Below are 15,000 nucleotides of genomic sequence, written 5' to 3' on the forward strand. Positions count from 1 at the left end.
AAAAATTACTTTGATATTTTGAAGAAGAGCCAAGACATATGCAATACAGTGTCTGTATTTGATAACCGAGAAGCATCTAAAGATGAAGTGGCCAAAGCTGGCGAAGCTTTCCTCCTTTCTATGTACGAGCGGAGAAATTTCAAACATTGGACAGGTATCGTTTGCATGCATACAAGAGAACAGTTGCAAAGATGTCACTTACATCTGAGTTTCAGTTATCAACATTGCCACCAACAAGTGATGCAGCTCGCTTGCACTCGTTTAGGTGTTCTACCAAGTACAGCATTGGCATGGTAACCATCTCTCTCAGTCGAATGGGGATGGGAGAGTTCCAAAAATGGGCTGAAACCCATCCCTTCAATAAAACCTCCAGCTCCAGATGACTTGTTACATTTAGTCAGCTGTAACTGTCGCAAAGGTTGCCGCCATCAATGTGAATGTCGTAGGGCTGGTTTATCATGCTCATCCATCTGTGGACAGTGTCGTGGTGTTGGATGTGAAAATTCACTACCATTTGAGGAGGATGTTGAAGAAGACGCTCATGAGATGAAAGAAAACTTAACATCAAGAATGTTTGAGCTCTGAGTGTGTTCTATTCAGATATAATTCAATCCATGTTTACTTTCAAGAGTACCCTATATGACATACTTGTCCCACAATTACTTTATGCAAACCTGCTGTTATATTTTTTTGTGTTTGAGAGCTTATATTTGTATTAATGAACAATCTCTCAGTTGAAATATTTTCTTTCGTATTTATTGTTATTGTACATGTAAGTATAACCAAAGTGTATGTATTATTAATCCTACACAAGGTATTTGTCTGAAACCTCATTAATATATCAGGCATCCTTCTCTATTCTAAAAAAAAAAAAGGCACGAGATCCTTTCACTGCCATTGTAAATTTCACTATTAAGAAATGAATAATGATGCCTATTAAAACATTGTTCAATAATTTATCAGAATGATTGCAAATCAACACTTCTTAATTAAAAAAAAAATGTTTGATTCTGTACGTGAAAATTTGACATTTCAGTTTTCTATATATTTTCCTCCATAACTTTTTTATTTATGAATATAAGTATAAACTTGTATATATGTTTCAAAAGAAGAAAGTTTGTTCTATAACTTTTGTTTAAAAGCATTTTGTCATATAGGACACCAGTTCTGTAGAAATTGACTTTGAAAATAAATTCATTACTTTAATTTCAATATATTTTTTTTTATATAGATTTTCTCATTTTTTTAAATTAATCTAGTGAGTACTATAAAACAATCAATTCTGAACAACTTTTATTGAGTGGTGTTTTTTGATAAAATTTATATTTTTCGAGATATTTGAATTTTAAGGAAATCCAATATGGCGGCCATTTTCCAAAATGGCGGCTAACGCAAGCGTGGGAGACAGTGGGACTTTTGATATGTTGTTCAGGTCACAATTCTCTATACCTGTGCAAAGTTTCAGCTTTTATCTAATTATTTCCCAAAACCCCCCAATTTTGACCTATTGCTCCTGGGCTAGCCTATATAGGTTCAACATAGATTATTCAGTTCCCTAACGGAATGAAGTACACAGGGCCATTGTGCTCTCTCTCTCTCTCTCTCTCTCTCTCTCTCTCTCTCTCTCTCTCTCTCTCTCTCTCTCTCTCTCTCTCTAGAGCCACCCTGAGAAGGAAAATGATTTAAATAAGAAAAGAAAATGAATGGACTGAACAATGATATCAGCCTGATGGTCTTCCGTTTCATTCCAGAAAATAAGAGGAAGTGAATCTGGTACTATATAGCTCTCATTAATCAGTGACGAAGTCTGCGAGCGTAAAAGAAACAGAGGAGGCTTAACACCAAATTCGCTAGGGTTTAAACATAATTTATCGTGTTTTCGCCTCAGGTGAGTAATTTCTCATTATTTGAATTTTACTCCCTATAAAATAAATTTAAAGAGATAGTTTATCCCAGGATGAGTAATGCGATTAATGAGTGAAAAAAATTGTGCATCTTGATGACTTTACTCATTCCAAATAATTTCTTCCACATCATCTAATTAACCTCTGTTGTAGATTCCATAATTTTCATTCTCGGCATTACATCCCTTTCGTTCCTCTATTAATTACCAGTTAAGTGGCAATTAAAGCTTTGAAGACTCGCTACCTCTTCAGCCTCCTCTCTCTCTCTCTCTCTCTCTCTCTCTCTCTCTCTCTCTCTCTCTCTCTCTCTCTCTCTCTCCTACCGAAAATCTACCTTCCGCCTGTTGTAAAGATGCAGATTATCCAAATGTGATAAAAAACAGAAATAGTATTTAGTTTCTTATAAAAATATGGAGATGCTTGAATAGTTTGAACTTTTTTTCCTGATTAGTTTATGTTACTTACAGTGCAATCATTTTACCGTAATTAGTTGGTAAGCTTGACGTATATTGTATAATTATCATACGACCTGACAGAAGGTTCAGGAAGTGAGCGTCGTCGATACAGGAAAAGAAGCGAGGCTGGCGTTAACAAATGAAACGTTTCAGCAGTTCAAGAAATAGTGCGACCAATCAGCGGAATCTTGGGCTGAGCATCATCAGCGAAATAATATAAATTAGTCACGTCGGCAAAGATCGTTTCACATTCATCAGACTTCGAGAGAATTCACGTCAGTGTTTACCAAGAATCAGGTATTTAGTGGAGATTTCCAACTGTGAAATCTAAAAATAAAAATGTATTCTCCAACACTAATATGATAACGATGCTGTTCATCTGTTAATAATGGTTTGAACAATATCAATAGTTATTAGAAATCTGCTTATGGAAATAATTGGTTTATTCATCTCATAATTTGCTGAGGTCATGGGCTCGCTATCTTTACGAGCAGTGAATTGCACGACTCTGAAACAAACCAGACGAATCATGACTTCTTTACTTCTTATAAAAGTTGAAGTAAATGTAGTCTTCTAAATATATATATATATATATATATATATATATATATATATATATATATATATATATATATATATATATATATATATATATATATATATATATATCAGACAAATTAACACCCTTTTGAAGGTGTATCTTTCTTTAATCATGAAACGGAGGCGTATGATATTCGCTCACGGCAACACTTACATCTATTTTCTCCTCTTTCTCTCTCTCTCTCTCTCTCTCTCTCTCTCTCTCTCTCTCTCTCTCTCTCTCTCTCTCTCTATCATCTCTCTCTCTCTCTCTGTGTATCGCCTCTCTCTCTCTCATCGTTTTCATATTCACCCACCCAGAATCGCACTCATTATATACCATTTAAAGAAACGCAATATTTCTACAAAAATAGGTTTATTATTCAAATAACCCAACAAGAAATGAATAAAACAAAGCAAAGATTAAAATGCATAATAAATGAAATATCGATTAGATAACTAAACTCTGAACTGACACTTCTGATTAAAGAAGTCTCACTATGGCTAATAGCCTGATCAAATCAATAATTAGTCATGAAAATTCAAATGAATGTCTAGGACATTGGACATTGCTTTCAAACATGGAAAATACATGAAATGCAAAACACAATAATGGAAAGTGTAAAATTCCAAGATTCAAACGTAAAAAATAATAATTAAAGAGGTATGAATATTCCCAACATTCAAAAGTTCATGATTTAGAAAATCAGCAGTTCAATTTTCTCCCATAAAAACAGAGTTTCAAAGTCTACCTTATCTGCTGATTCAAAGCCTGGATCCTCTCCAAAGCTACGTCTAGACAACTGCGAGTTCTATCACGTTAAAATCAAACTCACTTTTAGTTAATCTAGATCAAATTAACGTATATCTTAGGAATCAAACCATTTGCTGAACACAGACCACTCTCTCGAGCTGATTAAATTCTTTCAGCTTGAAGCTCTTTAAAACTTGGCTGGCCCTGCGAGAAAAATATATACCGGATCAAAAAATAGAGAAAATTCAAAATGAATGTCTAGGATTGGCATTGCTTTCCTTGGAGAGGATTCCGGGTAAATGATTTATTTTACGTGGCTAAGAACCAACACCCGTGGTTTCACCAGACCACTGAGCTGAAACAGCTCTCCTAGGGCTGGCCCGAAGGATTAGGACCTGGTTTCCTAGCAACGGGACCTTATTGTGGGATCCGAACCACATTATGACGAGAAATGAATTTCTGTCACCAGAAGTAAATTCCTCTAATTCTTTATTAGCCGGTAGGAGAGTCGAGGGTAACACCCGAAGCAGGGTCATAGGTAGCAGCAAATGTAGGGTCAAAATTTGCATTAGAGGTAAGTCTTGTTTCTACTTAGACCGTAGACTTGTGTGGCGTGATCTCTTTTGGTCTCACTCAATGGTCATGGAACGACTGGAACACCATCTTCGCTATAGATTAATTTACGCCTGTCTAACAAACCAACATTTTCCCTAACACATCATTACTAAGGCAATCCAGGAACAAAAAGCTACGGCTAAATTCAAAGGATTTGTCTTTTACAGTGACCGATTACCTGAAAAATCATAAATTGGCATTGGAGGAACTCATAAGAACATTCTTCAAATAAGCATACCAATAAAATTTACATGCACATTGATCTTAAATGAAAAATGCTTTAACAAACCTTGACACTTTCGCTCGTGCCTTGCAGTTAATTAAACCAATCAAAAAAATGCATTAGTATCTGTGGATAAATGAGGAAGTATCGCAATAACACTAAGCCAAGGTAGATATACCGGCTTCAAAAACTTTTGAATGAAAATGAATGTCTAGGATTGGCATTGCTTTCCTTGGAGAGGTACTTCCTGGTTCAAGTTGCAGCATCATGTTATATGAAACAGAAGTTTGTGACGTGAACACAAGATTTTTTATATTTATATTTTTAGAATATGTTTGAAAATAACTTACAGAAACATCAAGAGGTTTTAATTAGGAATGGTGTGTGGAATCTTCAGGGAATAGTAAAAGGGTTAGCATGGATTATAGCAGATTTGGAGCTGCTAACTTGTATAGGTATTTCGGAATAAATAAAGTGGATGATGATATGATGAGAGAAGATACAGATTAGGTGAAACAATTGAGGAACCTTTGTATGCGAAAAAAGACTGGGGGGGAAATATTGAATGTCTATGGAAGCGCGGATGTCATGCATGAAAAGACTGTCCAGCTACTCAAACGCATAAATGTATAAGACATACGCCCCATTTCATTAACTCCAACATATATCTGGTATAAATGTCATGTACGACGAACTCAAGATTAAATTATCTATAAAAATCAACCTAATTTTTGTACAAATCAGATGAGCTCTTTGACGTCGTCACTGTCAAGATTAGTGACGTTGTTAACATATCTCGATAGTGAATCATAGTAGTAAAAATGTGATGCATATTGCATTGCATGCATCTGCGGCATTCAGTTTCAAGAATATGTAACAGTGAAAAACCACTGTTACATATTCTTAAAACTCATCCATGCACACATTGTCTTTTTTCGTCATTCTTTTCCATTCCTGAATTATATACACTCACTATTACAACTCAAACGTACACTATATGAACTAACACTGTCATATTCTTTCACCTTTAAGCGCAGACTTTCTGACGCCACAGAGTATAGACACCACTTATTTTTACACCATCTAGCTACCGCTGCTTCTGCATATTACCATTTCTTTCACATATCACAAAACATGCAATTTTCTCCCCATAAAAAGAATCAGGTATCATGCATTTCTTCTCCCCTTCCATTTCCTTTTCTGCACCACATCCATAATCATTCTTCTTTCACACACTTTTTCTATCGGCTTTTAATTAAACTTACCTACTTTTTTGTATTTTATTTATTGTAACATCACTTGGGGGTATTAGGATGAATGTAATGAGTCACAGTACACTGGTATGGGATTCCTAAGGATGTTCTTTCCCTGTTATGTCAAAGAAGTAAAAATATTGGTTACTATAGTTTTAGGGGAAAAGTCCTCTGCCATCTTAAATGTATTTTTTCCTATCAAGGAATTAACAATAATTCTTTAGACTCTCCTCATCCTTAAAGTACACTTTATCTCTATCAAAATTATTTATATATATATATATATATATATATATATATATATATATATATATATATATATATTAAGTCTTGGAATATATATATATATATATATATATATATATATATATATATATATATATATATATATATATATATATATATATATATATATATATATATATATATATATATATATATATATATATATATATATATATATATATATAGATATATATATATATATATATATATATATATATATATATATATATATATATATATATATATATATATATATATATATATATATATATATATATATATATATATATATAGATATATATATATATATATATATATATATAAATATATATATATATATATATATATATATATATATATATATATATATATATATATATATATATATATATATATATTTATATATATATTTATATATATATTTATATATAATTTATATATATATTTATATATATATATATTAATATATATTTATATATATACATATATATATATATATTATATATATATTATATTATATATATATATATATATATATATATATATATATATATATATATTTATATATACATTTATATATATATATATATATATATATTTATATATAATATATATATATATATATATATATATATATATATATATATATATATATATATATATATATTAAGTCTTGGACAACAGTGAGATATGTGATGACCTGTCTGTGGCTCTCATGGCAGGTGGATTTATGCTGACATTGGAATTTGCTTAGTCGGATGCAGGGAACTATTTGATCAAGGTCCGAACACATGGAAACAGCATGATATGACATCGAGCGGATGCATCGGAAGTGCCCAGTTCTGGTGGGGTATGTGCATGTGTGTGTGCGATCGCCCACGGCATATTATCCGGGGGACAGACTCGTGCCAGTGCATTGCACTATGAGAACCGGGTCTATTTGGTTAGTGGTAGTGTGATCATATCGCCACTATGAAGATACGTTATTTACGGCCATAGAAGTAAGTAAAAAACCGCACAGTGACATTGATATCTTTTCCAGACTTTAGAGGGAAAACCCCTGGTTGAGAAGCAGTATAACCGAACGTTGTCTACATAATGAAGTTGTCCGTTTGTGCATTTTTTTTTCTGTCTTGAATATGTACATTCACTCCAGGGCTTTAATATAATGAAATGTTTCTTTCTACAGGAATTCGAATATCGTCCTGGGAGGGACGAATATCGTCCTGGGAGGGACGAATATTTGGAAGTGGTGTATTTTACTCTTACATACGATATAACATTTATCGTGGTCTTGATGACCTTATTACTTTGTTTGATGACCAGTATTGCTTGGCATAGAATCACTATTCTACTTGCTTGTGAAATAGTATCTCCTCTAGTAATGTGTGAATCACTGCATTTCATGACCGTAGCAGTTGCTAAATCACTTTCGTTAAATTTATCAATAAGGTCTAGTTTCGTATATCAGTGTCTCATTTCAGAAGGCCTTTGTGTAAAGATAGGTTTAGTGGGAGTCCTATGACGAAGGAGAAGGAATCTGCTGACCGAAGGAAAGAACCATGGCTACCAGAGACATCTCAAGAAAAAGTGAGATGGTTAATTCTGTTCTTAAAACAGATACATCAATAAAAAGATGGCCTGGGCCGTGTATATATATATATATATATATATATATATATATATATATATATATATATATATATATATATATATATATATATATATATATATGTGTGTGTGTGTGTGTGTGTGTGTGTGTGCGCGTGTGTGTGTATATATATATACATATATATATATATATGATTATTATCACCTTTGTACGTGATTCATTTTATCACACATTACCACAGGTGAAAAATAAGAAACTTGAGGTGTAGGTCTGACCGGTTTCGACTTTATTTCCAAGCCAATGGCTTGGAAATAAAGTCGAAACCGGTCAGACCTACACCCTTGTATATATATATATATATATATATATATATATATATATATATATATATATATATATATATATATATATATATATATATATATATATATATATATATATATATACTGTATAATTACATTTTTTGCCCAGTTAAATCAATTAGTACCATCAGTTAAATTCACTATGGAAATGGAAAATGATGGGTGTTTACCCTTTCTTGATGTCCTCATACGAAGAATAGTAGGGGGTTTAAATATAGTATGTATAGGAAACCCACTAATATTTCTTCCTATGTACATTTCTATTCCAGACAAAGCAATAAGGTTAAAAAATCAGTGTTTTCATCTATGTTTTTAAGAGCAATACGGGTATGTAGCCCTGAATATATTGATGAGGAAATAGACAAGATTAGGAATGCAGGCAAGAAATTGAAATATCCTGACAGTGCATTAAACAGTGTATATTTGGTTTCCTGCTTCAAAGGTTGTTGATAACGAAGTAATGAGGCCACTACGCACACAAAGTGACAGGCAGATCCACAGTTGGGTATCCCAATTCTTTTGTTAGGAGCTGAAGTTCTCTTCTTATGAGGGCCAGCGAGGGGGAGGGCAAGCGAATTAATTCACAAAAAAAGTTACTTTGGATACTGCCAGCCATGTTACGGAAATAGGCAGCTGATAGAGCAAGGGACGCAGCTCTGGAGTCCATGGTGCCACTGACAATTCTGAGAGCAAGTTCCTTTCTCCATGGCCCTTTATAGCTTTGGAAGTTACGTCTTTCTCATCCTAGATGGCGTTGTGATCACTCTGCCCACATGGAGCTGCAGACCGCATGGCTCCTATTTCAAAATGGCGGAACACACGTTCTCAGCCCTCAAACTGACCTGCCTCGGGTGATGATTAGCTCTGGTTGGGTCCGCACCTGGAATTAAGGGATTTCCGACAGCACTTCGGACAGCAAAGAGGTTAAAGGGGTTTTACCCCGAAAAGGCAGTGATGAGAGGTTTTAGGGGCGAATTTCCTCACGGTGAATCACACTAAATTTACTTTACTGGATTACTTAGTCCTTTTACTTCAAATTATTGCCTGAAAGGTGGCGTAGGAGGGAGTATTCTTAATATCTCCCCCACCTTGATGAATTTACAGGCAATAATTTCTCTCTTCACAACCTTTGGGGTACATTAGTCTAAAACATCATATTTCTGCTAAATATCAGAGTCAATTATAAACAAAAGGAATCACTTATGACTTTTGCTCTACTTCCAGAATTACTTTATGCTGCTGGCAACAGTAATAATTTTAATTTCTAAGAAATGATAATAAGCAGCACTTAATGAATATAAGATAACTAGATTATTGCATAATTGGAAATAAGATTGAACCTACCACCGTGAGGTTAATATTGTTATCCTCAGAATACTTCATGTGCTTATTACTAAAACTTTTAGTCACAAGTTCGTGTGGTTAATACATTTGTGGGTTCTGCTAGGTGTTGCCATGATTTTTGAGAGCAACAGCTCAGTGCCATTTGGGACACTATAAACACTTGCGCCAGGGGCACATATTATAAGTGCATGCGATGTATCAATACATAGTACGCGCTATGGAAGCCAGAGGTTATAAATTACTACGAAAGGACAATAATAAAAGAGATTATCCCACTTTGAGAGCCATTGGTAAGGCATACCGGCAACACAGCACTGACCTTGTAGGTGACTTGTGGCACTCATCTGCATACGCGAGGTATAACATTGTGCGTAATTTACAAAGGCTGCGAGTTTGGGAGTCGAGACTCATCACAAGAGAATAACAAAAGAACAGATGACAGATACAAAGTAATTAATGATTGTTGTAAACAGATGATGATTAAGTATGCCAAAATTATATTCATTGGCCTATGGAAATGGCTAAGTTCACTCTTTAGCCCAAAAGACCTCAAAGGGAAGCCACAGGACTTACCAAATTGGGATATCTGTCAATAGCACTTTGCATTAGCAGAGTGGAAAGCAAGGTAAAATATAAGCCTTTGTGAGGCATAAAATAATATGATTAATAGAACAGAATAATGAAAGGAAAAAATGTTAAAGGAAAAGAATCAATTACATATAAGGAAACTAAATAGGTGAGGAAACCTGACACCCTCTTCTGGATAGAGGTTCCAAGGTTCTCTTGGGATAGAGGGGTGGCACTCTACCAGGTTGGCACTAGTGCCAAAGGAGCTAAGCGGCTTCCTTTTGGCGATCTAAAGCCATCTACGCCCACGATTATTTTCTGTGGACCTGTTTTAGGGTGACAGTTTTCCTTGGTAGGGGACCCGGTCGAACCAAGTCTGAGGAGGACAACTTAGTGCCACCTGGGTCGGCTTCTTGGATGGCCAGAGCAGTGGTATTCTTTACAGGGTCTGCCCCAAGTCATTGCAGTTACCTGAGTTCATCGGCCAGTTAAGATGTGGCAGAATCCTTACTTGCGCTCGTATCTGCGGAGGACTGGGAAAGGGAGGAAGCTGTTCTGGAGGGCGTGGGAGGCTTGCAGGTTGAAATGACCAGCTCAGGCATGGGTTACAAGGCCGCACCTTTGAGTGAGCTTCCGCTGTGGTCAGAGGAATCCATTCTCTTACCAGCACTGGTAGTGGAGCCAAGACAGGCGAAGAGAGGGGGATCCAAAGTGGGATCTCTCGAATGGAGATCTGGGGCATGCTCTGGCACTGGCACTGGCACTGGTATAGGATTTGAAGATTGCTCACCGTTCAGGGACAGATGGAGCTTGGCACTGCTCATTGCACTCAAGTGGCACTGGGAGAGATGGAGAGTCAATTTTGGGTTCTCCAGGAGGGAGATCGATTGGGTGCCTTGCCACTGGCACTTGGACAGGGCCAGGCACAGGACTGGGCTTTGAAATCTGTGTGGAAGGAGGTGTCCACTGCACAGAGTACTCAGGTGCCACTGGCAGTGGAATGAATGGAGGCTCTTGAGAATTACTCATGCCTAATGAATAACTTAAGGGGCTTGGAAACCTAGGTTGCTGTATTTTTGATGGAGACTGGAAATCTTATCCCAGGAGGAGGTCGTAACCTCCAGGAATGTAGCTTGCTACAGCAAGGTTACAGATTTTAGATTTATGAGGTTTCATGATTCTCAACTGAACAGTAGGAAGTATCATTTTAAATTGATTGATACCCTCAATTGTGACAAGTTTATGCCTGTTAATGTTAGCTCCATAGGGAAACTTGTCTTTCCTTATGAGGGAAAATTGTACACCAGAGTCATCAAATGCATTGACCTGGCATGCGGGGTAGCTACCTCGAGGAGGTGCCACATATATGGGACCTTCAGCCAGAGGGCCCAAGGATTTAAAATTAGTAACTGCCAAAGCAATGGCAGGTGTACTTGATTTATTAGGGCATTTTGCCCGTTGGGAAGAATGCCTATAAACCTTGCAAGCAGGGCAATAAATCCTGCTATAATCTTTGCTTGGCACTGCCCCATTGGAGGGAGCAGGCCCATTACTTTTCGTCCAAGAGCCAGATGGGGCTAGTTGTGGCATTGTCCACTTGAGGACTTAGAATGATTTTCTGGCTGAGCCTCAGCCTTGAAACAGCACTGTTCAGTGGGGTGCCCTATTCTTTTGCAATATCAACACACTGGTTTCTTTGGGATAAGAAAAAAAATGGCTTAATCTTATAACATGCATGGAGGCAGTCCTGACTGCCATGGGGCGTGTCTCTTGACCGCGTGTCTACCTGCCTACCCTTTTGTTTCACACTCAGCCTGCTGGCAGTAACGAATGAACAAGGGAATTCTCGCTGAAATTTATTGCTTTCGAAAATGCGGTGAGGTGCATGGATGTATGGATAAAAATAAGCAAGCAAAAGAAAGGAGTATATGAGCGCTATGCATGCAGTTTTTATAACAATGGAATTTCTAATGAGACTCACAAATCAAAGATGGTGGACAGTTAGGAATGGGCCCACATGGCCTTGAATTGAAGATTCCGTGTTGGAATTTACTATTCTCTTGTCTTGAGAGCAGAAATTTAGATTTCTAAATACTACCTAGCTTTTCCTATCAATTAAGTAAGAGAGAGAGAGAGAGAGAGAGAGAGAGAGAGAGAGAGAGAGATAAATCCAGTGGTGTGAAAATAGCTAGAGTCAAAGCCTTGGCGGTCGCCTACAGTGTGCCTATCCGGGAATTTGGGACTTTCAAATTATCCTCATTGTGTGGATGAAGGAATAGGGGCTTCATTCCTTTTGTTAACTCTTCGACTGAGTTGCTCCTTAGCTTCCTATTCGTAAACCATGCAGCTAACATGCGATAGCACAAAAATCTCGTGGAATTGTTAGTACACTCTCTCTTCTCCTGAACTAATTTGGCATGCACGGAGTCTATCAATTACCTAACGCTGATTACAGTCACTTTTCGCACCTAGCATAAACCTAACCAAAATTTTTTGACACATACTTGCGCTGTGGAACTGGCTCTACTCGTGCTTAAAATGCAGAAAATGTAGGAGGTCTGATATCAGGATCATCTCTAATTATGCAGGCCAGCTAGCAGTTGCTATTCCACTGATAGTTGCAAGGCAATTGCATATTGCCAAGGTACACCAGTTGCTACGAATGTCAGGGGGTTACTTAACTGATTCTGAGCAGCAACGGATGAACACAAGGAGTTCCTTTTATTTATTACACATCTGACTCAGTATTAGGACAATTCACAGACAAACAAGGAGATCTATGGCTTAGGGCCTTCTTCATGTGAGGGAAATTATGTAAACTCAAGGGTTCTCTTAAATAATTATATTCACATAATAAACACAGATAAGAAGAATGACAAATTACTGGACAGGTAATAACAAGGGCCTGCTAAAACAATGAATCCTACACAGAATAAATATTCTACTCCGACGATGTCTTCATAAGTAAGTATACCTTAGTTTTACCAGACCACTGAGCTGATTAACAGCTCTCCTAGAGCTGGCCCGAAGGATTAGACTTTATTTTACGTGGCTAAGAACCAATTGGTTACTTAGCAACGGGACCTACAGCTTATTGTGGAATCCGAACCACAGTATAGCAAGAAATGAATTTCTATCACCAGAAATAAATTTCTCTAACTCTTCATCAGCCGGCCGCGAGAATTGAACTCCGGCCCATCGAATGACAGTCTGAAGCTCAACCGACTCAGCCAAAGAAGGGCTACGATGTCTTCATAACAGGAACATTGCAGTGGGGGATGGAAGGGGGACTGCACATGGATGGAGCTGAGAGATTCCACAGTTGAGGCCTATCTTCATCAAGATGACGGTGTCATCTTCGATAAGGCACTGACGATGGAGGAGGGAATTATAATGCCACTTCAAAGTATACTGGTTCAAGCTCCGGGGTCCAACACGTGGTTCAAAAGGACAGGCAAGGCGAGGACGTCTGTCCTCGGGTCGTGTTCTGAGCGTTCTCTCTCTCTCTCTCTGTTGATTCTCATTGCAGCATCTATAAATATCCTTTGTGGATTATGCAACACTTCTCTTCCAGATGGCGCAAAGGTCAATCTTCGTCACGTTTTCTATAATGACAACCACATGACGTCAGTCAACCCATGTGAAGGGTCCAGGATGAGGTGTGAGGGCCAATTTTCTCATTTTGGCTCCTCCCTTGCCTTGGAAGGTACGACAATCAGCTGGAATTAGGCCTAAAAGCAGTCACATTGAACAAAGAGAGAGGGGTTAGGCTTAACAATTTTGGGGAATGAAAGAGAGGGTTTATGAAGGGGTGAGTTGAAACCCACGGTTCTAGTAATTAATGAGTGACATTAATTTTTATTTCTTTCTCAGTTATTTTGCAAATGTAAAAATGGGTGAGATTGCAAGGAAATATATATATATATATATATATATATATATATATATATATATATGTATATATATATGTATATGGTCCCCATCTATATATATATATATATAATATATATATATATATATATATATATATATATATATATATATATATATTTATATATTTATATATATATATATATATATATTTATATATATATATATATATATATATATATATATATATATATATATATATATATATATATATATATATATATATATATATATATATATATATATATAAATATTACTGCTGTTCGCCCTCAATGTATTTCTTTGTAGTTCTATCAGATGAACCAACGTCCGTTGTAGCAGCCAAATCACGTAGGCAGTTTAAATTGTAACGTTCGCGTGTAGGAAGGAACTCGGTAGCATTTAGGCATTTCACCCTATGGGAAAATTTCCATATCCAGCCTTAAGAATAGGTGGTCCTAAAGTCCTTTTTTCCTTTCTACCTGTCTCTCTTGGCGAATGTTTGTAACAAAGCGTAGACGCCTAAGGACATGACTGCAGGCCTGTTTGACCCAGGCCGGTCAGCGAACACAGAGAGAGAACCAAGCTTCCGCGGAGACAACACGTCCTTTTGGCCTCTCCGCCCTTTGTCTATTTCAATTAGTGAAGTGAAGAAGCATTTTCCAGAACTTCCGATCGTCCGTTGAATGCGCAGCAACGCTTCGTCCTAAGGTAAAGTCTGTGTTTTTGTTCAAAACTTCACCCATTCCTTTATCCTCTTTTCTGCATTTCCAAATCTTTCTTTCTTTCATTCTACAGCCACCATTTAAGGTAATCGCTTGTGCGAAGTCTAAGATTAAGCCAAATTATTATATTGTTAGCTTCATCCAAATTATTCCAGTGAGAGTACTAGGACTCAGGGTAAGCAAGGCATTTTAATTCTGTATGCACTCTTTGTGTCTCGGCCCAATGTTTGGAAGGAATGTTGCATTTTGTATTTAATACCATCTTAACGAGTAGAGATTTTTTCTGTGTCCACAGTTGGTGACGTTTATCATAAAGTCTTTAGTCCTTGAATATTCTTTGTTAAGGTTAATTACCCTTAACTGGCGACCTTTGGTTAATTAATGTCTGTCTTTGAGGTTAATTCATGGCTTCA

The 15,000-nt window shown here is 36.4% G+C and overlaps 1 protein-coding gene across 2 annotated transcripts in view; it reads right to left on the reverse strand.

Moving 5' to 3' along the window:
- Positions 1-15,000, reverse strand: part of mGluR (metabotropic Glutamate Receptor) — a 1,154,435-nt gene that overhangs the window by 694,477 nt on the left and 444,958 nt on the right. The window lies entirely within an intron of this gene.

Source organism: Macrobrachium rosenbergii, chromosome 11, assembly GCF_040412425.1.
Source record: "Macrobrachium rosenbergii isolate ZJJX-2024 chromosome 11, ASM4041242v1, whole genome shotgun sequence".
Classification (NCBI taxonomy): domain Eukaryota; kingdom Metazoa; phylum Arthropoda; class Malacostraca; order Decapoda; family Palaemonidae; genus Macrobrachium; species Macrobrachium rosenbergii.